Genomic DNA, 20,124 nt, shown 5'->3' on the forward strand with positions numbered 1-20,124 from the left:
TTGCCTCAAGCTTGACGATCATTTTGTTCCTCAATATCTTTCAAACTTTTCCAATAGCATCAGCTGTTTTTGCTTGAGGTAAGCATTGTTTATTCAACAAAATGTGTTTTTCTTCTGTATATACAATTGTGAAAAAGGCGTAACTGTTAACTATGGATGAACAGATAGGTTTTGACTTTTTGAGCCAGATTTCTTAATTCCAAGGTCCAGAGGTTTATGACTTGTTTTCTGTAGTTCCAGATCTGCGGTCAGGATGCCCTAGCACTCAGCTGGAAGCATCTATGGCTTCTTTAAATATTTTTTGTATTTCACAAAACCCTGTAACATTTATGTCAAGCATCAATATTTTTAAAAAACCCATAGTACCCATAAGGATCTTCTTAACAACCTTTTTTTCTAAAGCAAGTAAGCATCCTATCTCCTTCAAGGAAGGTGCAGACCATTAGAAGGATATTAAATATATTGGTATAAATTAATGATTCAGAGCAGAATCTTTATAAAATATATTTTAAGAAGGCAAGAAGTAATATGTTGTAGATACCTACAAAGTGAAAAGCAGAATGTGCAGTGAAGAGTCATTGCTACTTGTTCCTACTCAGGAAAGTTTGTTTCTGCACTTGGCTGCCTTTAGAGATGCTAGAAACAGTGCAGAGCTGCTTTGTTTCCATACCTGAGTTTTTAATCTCTTCCCATATTTGTGAAAAAGGAAGAAGAAGTCTTACAATATTACAGATTTAAGCATAACAAGATAATATGCCTCCTCAGAGATGCACACTTTGATGGATCTTGTGTTTTAAGAGGCTTATGGGTATTTCTGTACTATGTAATGAGCAAAACTATCAAGAGTCATGGAGTCAGAGAATGTAGCTGTATTATAACCTTACAGTGATTTTTTTGAAGTTACATTATTGTCTTTTCTTTTCTAAAAAAAAAAGTTTGCCAAGTAAAGGTTGGCATCCTAAGCAGTATGTCATGTTTTCCAGTTGAACTTGTTCAATTTCTGTAAATGAACTACCTACAGCTGTACTTGCTAAACTGAGTTGCCACAAATTCTTCTTTCTGTGACCTTAGTCTTGCATATCAGAAGTTCCTAAGAATACAGACCTACTATATTTATGGCTTACGATGATTATCAAGCACACAACGAGCAACAGCAAATAGATTGGGTCAGCAGTCAAAAGGTAAAATAATGCAACCCACCCACTTGCTGCTGCAACACAGAGAAAGTTTTGTTGAAGAAATCAAATCCTGAGGGAACTGTATGATCATAACGGTAATGGGAGGAATAATTATAAAAAGGAAATACATAATTAAATGTAACATTCTTTTGAAAAAGAAAAATCCCCACACAGGTTCATTTCCCCAGAGCTAAGGATACCTGGGAATGTAAACTAAGTAATCTGTGGCTACTGGTTATTGCCATTGGACAGTTTCTCTATAGGCTGTGTAAAATAGAAAGGTAGTCTTAAGCCACCTCCGAAGGACTGCAGGCCATAACAATTCTTTTTGTTCTAAATACTCTTTCCACAGCAAATGATTTGTCTCATCTAGCTTTATGGCAGGTGTCAATACAAAGGAGTCCCATGCCATTTCATATGTCTCATAGAACCTTCTCTGGCCTCCCAATGGGTCTATTGTACATTGTTTGCTCCAGGGAGACATCTCAGGTACCGTATGTCACAAGCATCAGGAATTTATACTTAGGCAACTGAACAGTTGCCTACATCTTCAGTAAGGGGATCTTAGACACCCAGCTCACATGCAGACGCACAAATATTGACAGTTATTTGGGTTTAGGGTCTGAATTTGAAATAGATTCTGAATTTAAAGCTGAATTCTACCCCTCAAATTACAGAAGATTAATCCTACTCTTCATGTTATCCTCCAGTGTTTACACCACACAGCTGGCTATCACAAACCAACTCCTTGATTTCCATTGCCTCAGTATAGCTCCACAACCTCGTCAGGCACAGTAGTGAGACTGACCAGCCTGTAATTCCCCGGTTTTCCTTTCTTCCCTTTTTAAAAATGGGGGTTATGTTTCCCCTTTTCCTGTCAGTGGGAACTTCACCATAATGCCACAACTTCTCAAATATGATGGGTAGTAGCTTAGTGATTTCATCCACCCTCAGGATCTGTGGATGCATTTCACTGGTTCCGTGGACTTGCGCAACTTCAGGTTTCTTAGATGGTCTCAAACCTGCTTGTCTCTTACACCAGGAAGTTCTTCATACTCCCAATCCCTGCCTTTGCCTTCTGCAACTCAGGCAGTGTGGTTGGAACACCTGTTGGTGAAGACCAAGGCAAAAAATTGTTGAGTATCTCAACCTTCTCCACATCCTGGGTGACCATGTCTCTCATTTCCTTCCAGAGAGGGTTCACATTTTTCCTAGTCTTCCTTTTATCACTAAGTTACCTACGTTTGCTTGCTGCCCTCGATATCCCTGGGCAGGTTTAATTCTATCAGCTTTCCTAACCTGATCCCTGGTCCTCAGACAATTTCTCTGCATTCCTCACAGCCTACCTGTCCTTGCTTCCTCCCTCTTGTAGGCTTTCTTATTGTGTCTGAGTTTGTCCAGGAGCTCCTTGTTCATTCACGGAGACCTTCTACGGCTTTTGCCTGACTTCCATTTGGTTGGAACGCATCCCTCCTGAGCTTGGGGGAGGCGAACTTTGAATACTGACCAGGTTTCTTGTGCCCTTCTTCCCTTCAGGGCTCTATCCCATGGTACATTACCAAGCAGATCCCCGATGAGGCCAAAGTCTGCTCCTCTGAAGTCCAGGGTAGTGAGTTTGCTGCGTGCCCTCCTTGCCGGCCTATAGATCTCAAAATCCTGCTGTGAGGAAGCTGAACCCCTGGCTGTGGCACCAGTCTTGTAAATATTTGTTGATCAACCAGATTTAACTGACACCTCTTCCTTGTTACTAGGAGGATTGATGAAAAAAATACTGGCTCTACAAAGTCCCTTACTGTCACTCCTAGGGCTCTGTAATCCTTCCTTATCCTCCTCAGCCTGCTCCTGGCTGTATCACTGGTGCCCACACAACACAACAGCAGCAGATAATGCTTTGTGGACTGTACAAGGCTTGGCAGTCTCTCAGTGATATCCCCGATACCAGCTCCCAGTAGGGAGTTACCTATTACTGTGACCTGTTGTCTTTTCTTATTTGCACTGGTTTTTGTACTGGGAGCAAATTTATGTTTCATTGCATCAAACAATGCTTGACCAAAGAATTAATAGTGCTGTGTTTGATCCAGAACTGGTAGCCAAAAGGAAGACTTGCTTATGTTATGCTCTTAAGCCACTCTCATGATATCTAAATTGTTTAAATTATTTAAATTATTCAACTATTTAAATTAATAAATCATTGACCCTGCTGGGATCAGAATTATTACTCTGTCCATGAATATTTGCTATCGGTATTTCCTTGATTACTGATGGGTGCCTGCAACAACCAAAACATCACAGACACAGTAGTTATTTCTGCATTTAAAGAAGTTGACAATTCCAGTGCCTTATACAATACTGTGCAACTATGTTCTAATATTTGGCTTTTCAGGTAACCACTGAATTGAGGGAAGTCAGAAAATTATAGATATTCCTATTATTTTTGGCTTCTCAATGGACATGTACTTCAAGTTCCTAAAAGGAACACTAATTAAATGTTGGAGGCTTATCTATCAAGTGTCTCAGTATTCATTAACCTTACAAATAACCACTGCAATATTCAGAGCTAAGTAAATACAGGATACATACACAATTCACTGAGTTTACCTCTCTGCTTTTATCAGTATGGATCTGCTTTAAAGACTACCCTGAACTGATCAGCCATGTTATCAGGATTATTTGCTTTCTGGAAATGTGAAAGAGATGAGGACTGAAATCCCCTTACGGCAGGCACCGTGCCTCCTTTCCTTTAATAGCCAATCTCTGCAGCAGTGCTTCCAGACTTCAAAGGCAAGATCAGCTAACTCTTCTTGTAAAATACCAAAGTCTACCCAGACAGTACAAAAACGTGTAAAATTGCATACAAACTGACAAGGCCTTCAGATGTACTGTAGGTAGTGAAAGAACTGAAAACATGAAATACGTGACTGAGGTTGGAGCCTGTAAAATTGCTGCGGTTTTGCCAACATAACATTCTCCTACAGACTTGGAAACACATAAGAAATTTAAACATTATAGAACAAAGATGGATAAAATGAACAAAAAAACCAGGATTTTACACACTTTATGATGAATTATATTTTTAGGATCAAGCCAAATGATAAATTTCATACATTGTTATTATACAATGAAAGGGTTCCTACTCAATTCAATTAGCCAAGATGGTGGGCTGGCCCTGGCTGCTGCCAAACACTCACCCACTCACTCACTCAACTCCTCTCTCCCCTGAGACAGGGAGAAAGTAGAAGGAAGATGAGAATACTCACAGACAGAGTTGATAACAGTTTAACAGAGAAAAAAAAGGTTGCATGTGCAAGAGAAACAAAGTAAGGAATGAGTTCATTAATTCCCATGGGCCAGCAGATATCCAGCCTCTTCCTGGGTTAGCAGGCTCTCTGCACACACAGTAATTACTTGACAAGACAAACGCTGTAACTCCCCCTTCCCCTTCTTTCTGCCATTTTTTATTTCTAGGCACAATGACATATGGTACGGGATATCCCTCTGGACAGTGGGCATCAGCTGTCTCAGATGTGCCTCCCTGTAACATTTTGCCCTACCCCAGCTTTCTCACTGGGGGTAAGCAAGGGGGGAGAAAGCCTTGATGTTGTGCAAGCACTGTTCAGCAAAAGCCAAAACACTGATGTGTTACCAACACTGTTTCAGCCACAAATCCAAAGCACAGCACCACACTGGCTGCTGTGATGAAAATTAACTCCAACCCAAGGAAATCAGAATTTGTCTGAGTGGCTGGATAGTAAATACGTAATAAAGACTAATTAAAGTGTAACTGCGTTGATGAATTGTGGATGGAAGAAGCATGTAGAAGAGTCACAAACTACCAGCAAATAGGGACTTAAACAAGGATCCCATTGTTCTTAAAACCACATAGAACCACAGAAAGGCTTATGTTCCTTAAAGATCACCCAGTTCCAGCCTCCCTGCCATGGGCTGGGACACCTTCCACTAGACCAGGTTGCTCAGAGACCCATCCAACCTGGCCTTGAATGGGATGCAAGAGTTTCAGCAATCCCACAAGAAGGGCAGAGAGAAGAAAACAAAGTGCTTCATGAAGGTGGAGGATCCCATCCTTATGCAGTATTACAGAACCTGCAATTGCACCCTCCTGTGGGGAGCAAAGAAGGGGATGTAGTTCAAGAAGCATAAGTAGAAGTCTAAAACATTTTATTGAAAACATTGCAATGTGAACAGTACATGCAAATTCTTTCTTCTGATGAAAAGGGGTTATCAAGCCAGCAAGACAGGCAAGTTATTTCAAAGTTCTCCCAGCTTTGAGCAGTTTCCATACATCTAGGCACACTCCCTGCTTTTTGCACTGTTTTATGGAAGAAAGTGGTGATTTTCTTTACATTAGCATTTCCCACAAACCCAACCACAAGTGAGCTCACTTGCCTGCTTGTGCAAATGGAAATGGGTTTTCAAACCTGGTATTTTATACAAAAAAAGTTTTGGAACTCTGCTTTGGTCTGGAATCCATTCAACTGTCACTGAGGACAAAAATTTTTCCAGTAAAAAACCAGAAAAAAAATCATTTTTTCTTTGACACTCTGTACCTCAGATCATTCTCTTCAAGAACTTGGCTTATCCTGTTGTCAATACACATTGTTTGGTCACTGTTTTGGATTTCTTGCTATGCACAAGAAGTTTTCTCACTATCTTTCGTAAACTCTTCCAAGAATTAATCTGGCAGGGTGCTGACCATTCTGGCCTGATCCAGAAAAACACTTAAGGCTGTCTTTAAGCACCCGAGTAGTTCTAACCAGACTGAGCTCATAATACTATTGTTTTACAAGATGGTGAAATATCTGTTTACTCATTAAAGTCTGAATATTAAGATTCAAGATTGCTTGTTCTATCCATTACAGATGCTTTCTCCTCATAAATGACAATCAAAATTTCATTTGTTTGATGTTTATATCTTTGTTCAGTTTTCTACTCTATTGAATAACTCTCAGTGAAAAATTCCAGGCTCTTCTCAACCAGTTTATTGTTCTTTTCTTTTTCTTCATTATTATTAATGGAAAATTCCAAACTTTGCAGATAAGATTTACATACACTTTCAAATAGGTCAGAAAAAGAGAATATCAGAAAAGTTTAAAAAGCTCGTTTTGCAATTTATGGCTTTATTGAAAAAACCAAAACAAAAAACCAAAACAAATAAAACCCCCAAAAGCTTCCACTGATTTAAAAAGTATAAAATTGCCAAAACCTCTGTGACTGATGCACCACAAAGGAATCTGTCTTGCAAACATTTATGTGCCTAATTAATTTTAAGCATGAGTAGCACACCACACTGTATACTTTCATTAATGACCTAAATAATAGGAGACAGAACATGACTCTTAAGCTTTCAGATGACACTGTGAGAGAAGAAATAACAATGTCCTGTTGCAAAAAGAGTCAGGCTTTATATCTGCTACATAATAATAGATTTACTTCAGTTTTCAAAGGGATTTTTCTTTAGTTTAACTAACTCTATTCCTTTTATTGGTAATCGTTCTTAATACAGCTAGAAAAAACAAAAATTCCCTTTTCCAAGCAACATATTTTGCATATTCCTGTAATTGATCATCTTCTCATCTTATTACCATGACTGTGTTCCATACTGTGCTTATTTTTCTCAAACACATGTAACTGCATAGTGTTTTAAGCAAGTCAAGCATTTTCTTTCCTCTGTGACATTTTGATTCTCCCTGCCCTGGGGATACTTACCATCTCTGTGTCAGTGGATTTTAGTGGAAATGTCCATATATTTCTTCTGCACTCATGAAGATGTTTTGCTTTGGAGAGTCCATTTACTCAAGGGGAAATTTGTTCTTTTTTTCTTCCTGGATCTCCAGGTTTATTTTTGTCTCTGGAAAGAACTGAGGCTATTGGCTTCTGGATATAAAAGACGCGGTGACTTTGGTCATATAAACTGATAGATATCACCTCTCTTTATGGTACATTAAAAATGCAGCTTACTTGCATGGCCTGACATTAGAGCATACAGATTAAAACACCAAGGTCTATTAATGGTGTGGTATTCTCAGTGATATTTTTTGTTCTAGGATCCTTCATCCTTTTTTTTACTCACTTTTGAGAAAAGGTAGGACATTTTGTAAGACTGCTTAAGTTTTTTCTAAAGCTTTTGGCTGTGCCTTTTTGAAAAGATGACTGTATTTGAGCAGAACTACAATAATTTTTAACAAACTTAATATCTAAGTGTGCTGTATAGTCTACAGTACTAAAAGCTTCCTACATTTGCTGGTTCAAAGAATTCAAATGGGAAGGAATGAAAAAGATGGAGCCAGAGTCCTCACAGTGTCACCCAGTGACAGGATGAGATGCACTGAAACACAAGAAATTCCATTTCAGAAGTAGAAAAACTTCTTTTTTTTTACTGTGAACATAATCGAAGTGGTCAAGAAAGCTTGTGGAGACTTCATCCTGGGAGATGTTCAAAATCCTGCTGGACACACAACTCTGTGCAAGTGTCTCTAACCAACCCTAGTTTGAGCAGGTGGATTGGACTAAGGAACCTCCAGACATTTCTGACAACCTCAGCTGCACTGTGAGTTGATGACTATGAAACCTGACTCTTCGCTGCTGATGCCTACCCATCTAGGATGTGGAAGGCTGTCTTTCAAAAGCTACAGCAGTAGAACATTTGGTCATCTTAAAAACTGAAGCCACTCTAACAAGAAAGATTGATAAGGAAACCCAAATGCAAAGAGAAAAGAGCACTCTGCTGGGATAAGAGATGCTGACACTGGGGTTGTTATCTTAGTCACTGGATAATGTAAAACCAGTTTCCATATTGTTAGCAGTGAAATCTGAGTAAACTTCAAAATCAGGGTTCCTGGTGCTTCCTCTCCTTGCAGACACCATTACTTTCTCATTCATAGATACACAATATCTTAACTTCAACAACAGAGGTAAGGTATTAACCATCTTACTGCTTTTTTCTCTCTTCAGCTGACAGACTGTTTCATGGTTAGCAAACTTCCTTAGACTATGAGATAGCTTTTCAGTCCCAACCCTATTTTTTAGGTACATACCTTAACTGTGAAACTGTGAAACTTCTATACAAAAGGCATTGCTGCTGCTCCACGGGTTGATGCATAGGGGCTTAAGATATTAAAATCTAAGTGTGTGCCAACTGAGGAAGTCTTTATTCAACCATAACTACATGTTTAATATCATAGCCAAGTGCTCTCAAGCTTTGTTCTGATAAGCACAAAAGCTTATAAATCAGTTAAGGTTGGGGGGAAGGGGGGTTTAAACTATTCTTTACAGAGTGTATATAATCCAGCAAAGAAATTAAGAGTTCAAACACCAGTCATAAGTAAATGAGATATAGGAGGCATGCCTATATATAATTATAGTTTGTGTCCTGTAAAGATAATCTTTCTTATGGAACAGTGAAAACAAACATAGAATCAAAACCACAAAAATTAGGAAAGAAAGGGTAGAGAGGAAAAGATAACAAGTAAGATTAATGTAATCTGCAGCGTATTAGTCTGCTATCTGATACTCAACTTAAGAGTGTGCTCTGTAATGCTGAACTATGACTCAACAGATCTGATTGGAATAAAGGAGTCAGTCAGTTTGTGATGAAAAAGTGCAGGTCTTATATATTCAACTTATCGATACTAGGCAGGTCTTCTGTACAAAGCTTTTAAGTTCTGGTAGAAAATGTTAACATTGCATCATAAACCAGCTCTAGTAATATTAAAGGATATTATTTTGGTCATATTTGCACAGAGCACTTAATATTATTTACAAAGAGGAAAGTAAAATAAAAAGAATATTCCATTTCCCAGTTTCTATTTTGCAGGCATCACTAGTATTCCTGTAGCATAACATTTTTCAGACAATATGTACCTTTTTTGGTTGTTAACTCTTCCTTTTTCAAGAATATTTGTCAAAACATGTCCAGCTAAAGTCACAAGACTTTAACTGGATATCAGTTTTCAAAAGGGCTGTGCTGTACAGGCCTGTCAGCTTCTTTGGAAACCACACAACAATCTCTAGTAGGGCACTGTATAACAATGACAAAACCCTCAACCTAAAAGTGTTCTGTCACCTTTGCAAATAGGACTAAACTCACTTGGCTGGTGCCACTAGAGTCTCTAGTGGATTTTTTTTTTACATTGCAAAACTGTAGCGCAAATAGAGAATTCTGTGGCTGATAGCCCCGTTATTCTCCTGGAGAAACAGTGGAATTTCATAGCTTCCAATATAACAGTCTAACGTCACAGTCTAAATGGTATCATCATGACATGCTCTCCTGAGGACCTCAAATATATTTTCCTACATGCAGGACTCTTCACCACTGCCACATGCCCAGCAGGGCAAGGAGCTCCCACAGATCCTCCATCACATCTGCACCAGAAGCAGTTGTCTCAACAGCCCAGGGGCATCTCAGGTGGCAGCAGATACTTAAGTGTGGACAACTGGATCAAGGCCATATAGTTTGTTCACTTCTCTGGGTAATTCCTAGACTGTACTGTAGACAACTCAATTTTGATGCTTGCATCTGAATCTGAATCTAAATCCCAAATGGAGTTTTGACTTGGCATCTAATATTAAGTGTAAATTTCCATAACTGGAAAGAAAGTATTTCCCAAACCATCATATTGACCAGAATTCTATTACAGAAAGCTTACAGGAAGTCAGGGGTAAAATCCCTAATTTTTAACTATATACATAGAACTAGACATTTAGAAACTTTGCAAATTCCAGTGCTGCATATCTATGCACTTCACTATATTAAATAAGCATTAAATGACCTGATATGTGAGCATTTGCAAGCACAAGACTTTAAAAAATCTTCTGCATTCTTCTGAATAAAATGAATTTTACAGTAAAGTAAATACATTGGCCACAGTTGATGGTTTTGGTGAAATACTTCAGAATTTATAAGCAAGAATACTGACATGATGATTGCACTGTACTATTACAATATTGCAATTACATGCAAAACAGGGTTTGTGGATCTCAGTCATTATATTAAATCATCACATTTATCCTTAGATTGATTTAACATGTTTTTAAAAATTTATTAACACTTTCTTATAGTACATCAAATTATCCCAGAAAAGACAAATGTTCACATTTTGAACCCTCAAATTTATTTTGAAAAATTGCTTTCACGTTTTAAGAAAAGATTTCTTTTTTTTTTTTTGTCACATTTTAGAGAAATACACTGCAATAAGAACACTGACTTCACATGTCAATGGCTGGCCACGCTTTTAGTTTTCAAAGCAGAAAAGCTCTAATTAAGAAACAACTGTGCACTTATAAATGACAGATAAAATCTTGCAGGAAAACTGAAAAGGCAGCCCACTGGGTTTCTTGGATTTTTCTTAACAGATTTCTTTGAGGATTTTTCATTCTGGAAGTTCATCACTTAGTCTGTTTTTTTATCATACATGCTTTAAAGAAAATCACCATGATTTTCAACAGCCTATTTATTGTGCTACACATCACAATTGGTAATTTAGAAAAATTAACAGTTTCTCTAAAACACATTATCAAAGAACATGTATAAATCTTATTTACCAGAAAGATTTTTTTCTCCCACAAAATCCACTGATGCACATCCAAGAAACCCCTGGACAGAGCCTGCTGAAGATCTCTTGCACTTAATGTATAAGACTACTCAACTCAAATAATGTATGCAACACTGAACCTAAGAGGCATTAATGCCAGAAACAACAACTGCACCATATCAAGCCCAGGAAAAAGTAATGGGACTAGAAAGGGAGATTTTCCAAAAATCAGAGTTTTTATTTCATCTGTAATACCGTTGATAAATGGAAACGCTACCATGCAAAATCTCAGCACTTTTTTGGCCGGAAAGGCACTCATATTAATATAATGAGTCTGGATTACAGAGGTTTGCCAAGCTTAGATCATGTATAGATTAGTAATGATGCCTTTTAATGTCTTAATGACCTCTTAATCAAATACATTTATAATGCTACAATTTGGTGAAGACTCACTAAACATTCTTCATATCAGAACATGTTCAAAGCTAAGTTCTTAATAATAATTAACACATGTATTGTTCTTTTGCTCTTCAAAGTGCTTTAAGAACATTAGTAATTAGTTAAAAACCTGTGTGCTGGATGTATGTTATCTGTTCAGGCTCGAAGAGGCCCACAACAATCAAACTGGAGCTAGCCAGTAAAGTCCAAGCAGAAAATAGTCATTTCTCCTATGTTCTGAAGAATTTTAGATCAAGGCAGGAAAGACCTGTCACAAGACAAATTAAATGCAGGTGGTGGCCACTTCATACAAATAGCATTAGACAAATAATATAAACATAGACTATACTTTAAAAAAATGTACCCAGAATACTAAAGTTTAATTAATTTTTTCTAAAAAGCAGAGAAAGAAAAGGCAACCTCTGAAACAGAAGACTCCCCCAAACCATCTGAAACCTTATTTCGCTAATTTATGTCCCCAGCATCCAAAGTGAGCAATTTTAGCATAAGTAATGGGAGTCTTATGGTGGTGATTCAAAACTTGCTCACTATCTGTGAGCTGCAACAAAACCCATGCAAATAACACCCATTTGCTCCTGCAACTGATAGTTGGCAGCACAGGGGTTCAAACTGATCAAAGGAGGGACTGCAGATGGCTGATTCGCAGGGGCTCATCATCTGCCAGACAAGTACAGATAGGAAAAGAAATCAGAGACAGTTGTAGCCAAGCAAGACTCATATTTAGTACCCAGAGAACATGGTCGCTTGGGAAGAGAGGCTTCCCTTCTCAGGTTCACAGGAATATGTCCCCCAAACCAGGGAAAACTTTATTCTGAGAACTTTCCTTCAGTGCTAGCAGAAAAGAATTGTTTCACACCATTGTACAGCTTTGGATGAAAAAACTGACTACTTTATAACAATGTGAATTCAGAGACTGCTTTTTAATCTATGAATTTTATAGAATTTTGATTTTCACAAATAATTCAAATACATCTCTGAAAACTCATGCAAGAAGCCATCTATACATGAAAATCTCATTCTAGTCAGGCTAGATTTTTATAATTTTAGTACCTAATGCAACTGATGCGTTTGTTTTCTGAGGACAGACAACAGCAATTCCTGCATTCACAAGGATATTGTGAAGATAAACATATAAAAGATTCATCAGCAATGGCATTATGTGCTTAAAATAAATCTGTAACTAGATTTAGACAGTTGAAGTTGGGAAAGATTTGGCTGTCTGCTTATGATCTCAGTCTCAAGGAGAAAAAAAATGTTTATATTTAGTTGAATTTGAATTTCAGCAGTCAAAAGAAGTGTTACTTTTTATCCTAACTTCCTTCGACATTTTTAGCAATGTAAGATTTAAAATAAAGAGATACTCCAAGTTTATTTAATTTGAAGCACTGTGAAAAAAATTAAAATGTTAAACCCAGTATGTTTTAGCAAAACATATTTTATTTGAGAAAGGAAGACACTAGGGATAGAGGAGAATTTGGTAATTAAAAGAATGGCATGAGATATTCAAATAATAAAGAACTGATTGTAACAAAGGAAACACCTTTAGTAAAGGGCAGAAGCTGAAAGTCTGATTATTTACATATTGCACTCGGATTTCTTCCAGCCATATGCTGGAATTTCACTTTACCATATGTTAATTTTTTGGCAAATGGCAGTGTGATGCTTGTGAGGTCTTCAGAAATATGACCTAGAAAAAGCTGATAGCAAATTATTGAACCCACTTGTTCTACTTAAATTATACAGACAGCACAAGAGAAATAGAAAGGAAGGGGAGAAGGTTCAAAAATGCTATGGGATCTCAAGCTGATGACTTCTGAGTCTGAAGAAAAAGTGACCAATTTCCATTCTTTTTCTTGGAAGGCATAGCGAGGCCAAGTTTTATGGAGCAAGCCTTGCCCTACTGTAGCCACCTCCCTCCTGCCTGCTGAAGAGTCAGTCTCCCCAGTAAAGCAATTCCAATAGACCTCTGAAATCTAAGGCAGGAAATTCCTTTCAGCACTGCTTTCAGCAATGAAAAGGACTGTCAAAACACCTTCCCAGAGGATTACAGGGCTCCTGCCCAGGAATTAGTGGAGAAAGTTCGGCACTTACATGAGTACAATGCCCCCAGGTCCAGTTCGTGTGTAACAAGAGCAGCTTTAATGCACATTTATGCTGAGGCCAGTTAACACTTTAAAACTCAGGGCAAGAATGTCACCTTTGTAACATAGGCTGTTAAGAATTTCTAAAAATACATCAAATGTATTCTTCTGTAAGCATGCGTGCTTCCTTGCTTGCAAATGGAATTGTTTTCTTAATTAAATACTCTTTTTTATTTTGCATCCGGGTAATGCATAATTTTATTAAAGACCTTTTTATAGTCTTCCCGCCAACCACTGCATGTGTAATCACATGCCACATGTAGAGGTATTGGTACACATACATGTTTCTTCTGCCCTCTTTCAGGCACAGTAACAATGAATGTATTGGTAAATTTGGAAATGCTGCTAATTTTAGAGGCTTTTAAAATACAATTGGTAAGGTGGTGCTGCTCACTGGACTTCACTCAGTGATGGCTGCCTGCCAGGATAGGATTCGGTTGCACGAACACCTGAAAGTCCCAGCCAAGATGTCCTAGGGGATGTCGCTGTGTCCAGAGATGTTCAGACATCAGCTGGCAGACTAGAAAGTGCCTAATAGGTCCTGTCTCCCCTGTGCCAGACCCCTAGCAATGCCTTAGGTGCACAAGAACATGTCAAATAGCACTGGATTGCTACGTGTAAGCATTAAAAACTGAATCCAGTTTCCAATGGCTTTCTGAATAGAGGGAACAGCAAAACTGGCCACAACAGCGAAACAGCCGAGCTCAGTAGCTGCAGTAACAGCCTAATCCCACCTTTGTGCTATTCAAAAATAATTGTACTCAAAATAACAACTACTTGAAATGTAAATCCTGCAAAGGAAAGCTCAAGAAACCCAAACAACCAAAACAATAGGTTCCCCTAGACTATAATGGAAAACAGCCATACAACATTACAGAGTATTTCTGAAACTGAATTGTTTGGGTTTATTATTTCAATATATCTTGTAACTTAACAGGAGTTTGTTGTCAGTCATAAAATCACTGAATTCTAGAGTTGTGTGGGTTGAAAGGACCTTTAAAGGCCGTCTAGTCCAGCCCCCCTGCAATGTGCAGGGACACTTTCAACTAGATCAGGTTGCTCAGAGCCCCATCCAACCTGACCTAGAATGCTTCCAGGAATGAGGCATTCAACACCCCTTTCAGCAACTTGTTCCAGTGTTTCACCAAGCTCATCAATAATTTTGTCCTTAAATGTAATCTACCCTCTTGGTTTTTTGTCATGTGCCAGCTAGCCACAGTCTAATATTTGTATCATTGATATATTTTTATATTTTTAAACAGGTAAGTATTCGAGAGCAACAAAGACCCCAATCTCTGGCCTCCTCCTCACCCTTTTCCCAAATTATGTAGTAATTGCACCTGCCTTGGACCTGAATGATAAAAGCAGTAGAAACTAGAGGGATGTGTCTGTCTATAATCCAGAAGAAAAGTCTGCCATCTTTTAGAAGCCTGCAGAGAAAAAAAGTGGAGTAATGTTAAAGAAAGATAGATGGAGACTCTCTGCGCAGTCTGTACCCACCCAGCATTCTGGAGAGAGGCATGCAGGAAAAGCTTCTCCACTACTGCCAACTGATTGAAAATATAAGCCAGAATGAGGTTCCCTTCTTCTGTGCAGGGGAAAATGATGTCCTGTGAATTCAGAAACATAAGTACAATGAAGAGGCAGAAGAATTTATCAGAGAATAACAGATGAGCCATTATAGGCACTTTCACTGAAAATGTAAGAAAATCTGATGTGTTGCAAATTGGGAAACTGCCAGAAACCATGGCAAAATATCAACAACTGCTGGGTTCAAAGGGCTGTAATCAGTGGCCCTAAGTTCAGTTGAAGGCCACTCACTAACAGCGCACCCAGGGGTCGATAGTGGGACCAGTACAATCTAATCTCTGCATTCAGGACCTGGACAACAGGACGGACCCTCAACAAAACTGGGAGGAGTGGGGTGGAGGTGCTGCCATGGGGAGGAACCTCAGTGGTTTGCAGAGATGGGCATAGAGGAACATCACACAGTTCCACAAAGGAAAGTATGAAGCACTGTACCAGGAAAAGTAATAATCCCACACACCCAAGCAGGCTGGGGACCAATTAGCTGGAAAACAGCTCTGGAGAGAAGGACCTGAGGGTCCTGGTGGACAACAGTTTTACTGTAAGCCAGTAATGAGTCCTTGCAACAAGGAAGGCCAACAGTATCCTGGGGCTGTAGCAGGAGAAGCATTGCTAGGAGGCTGACAGCAGTGATCCTTTTCTTCCACTCAGCAGTGGTGAGGCCTCATCTGGAGTGCTGTATCCAGTCAATGCAAGAGAGACATGGACTTACATGGGCAAGTCTAGCAAAGGGCCACAAAGATGACAGAGGTGTAGAAGCAAGAGAAGGCTTAGAGAGCTGGGACTGTTCAACCTGGAGAAATCTCAGGGAGCTCCCAACAATGTTTAGGGGACTAAAGATGCCTGATGTAGGGGAGTAAAGAATCTGGAGCCAGTCAGATGACAAGAGGAAGTGGGCATAAACAGAAATATAGGAAATAAAATTAAAAATTAAAATACCCCAAACCAACTTTCTTACAGTGAGACTGGTCAAACACTGGAAGAGGTTGCCCAGAAAACTTGTGGAGTCTCCATCCCTGGGGAAGATTCAAACTCAAATGGTTACAGAACTCTGAGCAACTTGCTGCAGCTGACCGTGCTTTGAGCAGGGGAATTGATCTGGAAAATCTCCAGAGTCCCTTCCTATGTTATCCTTCCTGTGAGTCTGTGAATCTGTAAGCATAGTTTAAAAGGGCAGATGAAAAAGCAGAAAAATAACATCTTGGTTTGTCTGTCCTATGTTTAACTTCTAGAGTGAAATTATAACTATGTAGATACACTTGTCCATGTACTCCATTCACCACTTGTGCTAGACTCAGAAGCAGATGGGTTGACCTCTCTTTCATTTTTTATGTCTAAACCTCGTGTTTGTTTTGGAACTACATCTCTTTCCAAAATTAAACAAGGGAATAGAAAATCAAAGTCACCTACTCTACCCTATAAAGTATGACACCAATATAATGGTGGCAGGGAAAGGAGAAAAAGAGTTCAAAAACATTAAAACTTTCTTTCATGTAACACTGACATAAATTAAATTAAAATTATCATACATCACTAAATTAAAATTCAGCCACAGATTTTACTTCATCAACAACACAGTTTTGGAGTATAAAGAATATCGCATTATTATCAAAGACACAGACAAAACACACATGACATTTTAGGGGATTTAATGTAGCTAAACTTATGCAAAAGCTGTTGTAAAAGAGAACAATTTGATGTATTTAAAATGGCTGAGCAGAAATCATTTTAATTTACTATCTGCATTGGGACTGAAACCAAAATATTACCACAGCAGGTTTTTGCTGCATATTGACCTCAAGGGGAAAGTAGTTGGTCTCATCACTAACAAGAAGGAAAAAATGTAGAAAGGTGTTTGGAAAGTCCAGCACTTTGTAGTGGTTTGTATTTCATTGTTTCCCTTGAACTCCACATATGGGTCTGTGAATGCTTCAAGGGAGACCATATACAAGTAATCAAAAATACCACTTCAGAATAAAATTTAATATTCTGCAAAGGCTAAGCAAAAATGTGATCCATGTTGCTTAGGCAAAACTTAGGGCTAGAGCTGACTTTTTACAAGAGACTAAGTTCTGTACCTGAGATGAAGCCTGCACCCTCTGAAACACCAGAAAATCTCTGATGAAGATTCTTAGCCAAACAGTGCTGTGATTCACAACTAACAGTTTTGATGGTCAGTTTTAGATAGCAACAGGAGAAGGCAAGAGAAAAAAGAAACAACAAATTATTTGACTAGTTCTCAAATGTACTTGTAAGTGGAATTTCTTTTCTTGAAATTCAATGTTTTATTTTGTATTACAGTTTGCAGCTATTAAATACGAGGCAGTTGCCGTGTGAGTTGTTCCAGTACATACAGCTGCATTAACAGCTAGCTACAAACACATTTTACACTAGTGGGTACTTTCAAGAACCAAATGTCTCTTCAGGAAGTTTTACCAGCAACTTTTTTCATGTACTTACGCAGTTTCAGCAAATTCTGTATGTTACTTTCCACATATATGCACTTTTTTTCATTCTCTGCTGCCTTAAAACTAATTTCCACTCATCTGTGGGGCAACACTAACAAAGACACTTCCATCTGTTCCTCGACAGGACTTGCTATCCTATAACTGTTGACATGTAAAGGGCATTTTCTATTTGGATTGGACTTTAATTGTGCTTTCTTTGGATTAAGCATTTTAAACTGAACCATGAAAATAGCCTTAAATACATAGGTCATAGCAATTATTGTGTTATTTACATTACTAAACAAGTCTGCAGCAGATGGCCTCCAGGGCTCTGGCCAGAAGAACCTATCTCCTGCAGATTTATTTGGTGCTTGGAGATACTACCAACTAATTTCTCAAACATGTTTGAATGCCATTGTGCCTCTCATTTGAGGCCAGCAAAAATATTCCAGGCTTATTTGTTTCAGCACCAATATTCCTCAAGCCCTGCCTGGTACCCAGCTATATAAAATGTTCCTACTTGGCCCTTTTCAGAAGCCCTGCCCCAGCAGTTAAATGAAGTAGCACCAGGAACCCTTAGCCAGCCAAGGGGCACGGCCTGGCCACATCTACACTTTGTTAGTACTTGGCCCAGCTCTCCTTTTGGAGCTGGGTGGTACCACTGTGACCATTAGACAATACTGTTAAATTATGTAGGGATTTTTTCATTTATAAGTGCCTGAAAAATACAAAGACTCTACTGCAGCCCTCCAAGGTGACTTTTCCATTTCCAAAATGTGGGCTGGATGCAGCGTGACAGTATGTGCTGGGTGAGAGGACAAAGGCTGCGAGGATGGCTCTGGAAGACCATGCAAGGTAGAGAACATCATGTTTGGTGCAAGCTTTTTCATCCTGACTACTGAGCATGGCTTCTGGTGCAAGTCCGTGCCCTGGACTGCACCCAGAACTGTTCATCAGAGCATTCACAGACCCAGAACAGGGGAATGCTTGACCAATCTGAACAACCAGTGGTTCAGCACTGAAGGACACACACTGGTCCTGTTTTATGTAGCAGTAAAAACGTAACCAGGGAAGTAATGCCAAATACTCATGAAAATCTGACTTATAAAGCACTACCCCAAGCTTTCATAACATAAATTTCATTTTTTCCCTATCCCTGAATTAAACGAGCCCTTAAATGTATTTATTGTATTCCATCCTGATCCAGCAAAATTTTTATGCATGTGAGCCACTTTAATATCCCTGTTTTCCAGGATGTCGTTTGTTTAAGCAACCCTATGATCCAGCAAAATTTTTATGCATGTGAGCCACTTTAATATCACTGTTTTCCAGGATGTTGTTTGTTTAAGCAACCCTATGCATATCCAGAAACTCTGTGACCATTGCTCTATGTTAGATAATTCACATGCTCAAAGTTTTGTGTTTGCTGTACTGTGGCTTTATATATTTTAAAAAAGAAGCATATGAGAGCAATACTATATATATGATACATAAAATATACAACCGCCAACCAACTTCCGATTCCAAAACCTTGCAGTTGGCTTTTTTAGTCTTGTAATACAGGAATACCTACTAAAATGTTATTGTTGCCATTTATGATAGGAACAAAGCTCAAAGGCACAAGGTCTGCATGTACTCACACAGCAGGGCACAATGAGACAATCAACACTATGTCAAGTTCAGTTTTTTCCAAGGAGATGTGGAATGACAATATTTTCCTACTTAAAGATACCCCTTTCCCACAGGCCAGGGCAAAGCGCCTCTTCTACAAAGTGAAAGAGTTTTTTGTGACTTCACTACAGTAACTTTACCAACTCCAGGTCATATCAAAATAAATACATGAGTTCATTATTTTAATATCACACATGAGCTAACCTGCTGCTGACAATCCAATTTTATAAGCAGTTTAATAAAATGTATTCTGATCAACAGTACGTCAAGTACCTAGGTGGATCTCTTACATATTCGTCGCACATTAGACAAACTGAGTTCTGCAATAAGAAATGACCTGCAGGATTTGATGCGAATCTCAGAAAAAAGCAATATTAGTTGCAAATAGGAACATGAAAACTGTATCAGATCAGGCCAAGAGTCCATTCTGCCTTTGACAGCATCCAACAGTTTTGCCAAGGAAAGGGCAAGCACATTGAGCTACTTCCCTGGTACACACTCCAGAAGAGTGACAACTCTCGGAGCTTCCCAAGCCTTGAAGAAGTATTCTCATGTTTAACAGTCCCTGAGAGATTTTCTTTCCATAAATCTGCCTTATCTTTTTGCAAATTCCTGTGAAATTTTAGGAATCTGTGACATTTCCAATGAAATTTAAGACTACTTAAAATAGTTTTCATTTTGAAACTGCTGCCTATTAGCTTAATTTGTTTTCCAAAGGTTTGCATTAGAAATTACAATGAGAAATCACTGTCCATTCACTTGATTTCACAAACCACTGTCCTCGTCTTCCCAAGCTACTTTTTCAAGTTGTCTTCCAACTTCCATTTTATTTTCTATTAGCTATGTGGAGGAATTTCAAATCTGTGAAAAATTTTGTCACATTTTCTGTATCTTTTGTATATTTACGGTACCCTTTCTGAGAGGCAGGAACTGCTAGACCTGCAGACCCCACCTAAGCAGAGAACACATCCCCATCACACAGAGTAAGAATTATGCCATTCACTTCCCAATGGCTACTAAATATTACTTGATTTTGGAAGTTCAAGGCTTTATAGTCCATCTAAATACTCAGGTTTATCTCAAACATCATTTT

Source organism: Corvus kubaryi, unplaced genomic scaffold, assembly GCF_017639235.1.
Source record: "Corvus kubaryi isolate FWS band 111438036 unplaced genomic scaffold, C.kubaryi_AGA036_p1.0 37354, whole genome shotgun sequence".
NCBI lineage: Eukaryota > Metazoa > Chordata > Aves > Passeriformes > Corvidae > Corvus > Corvus kubaryi.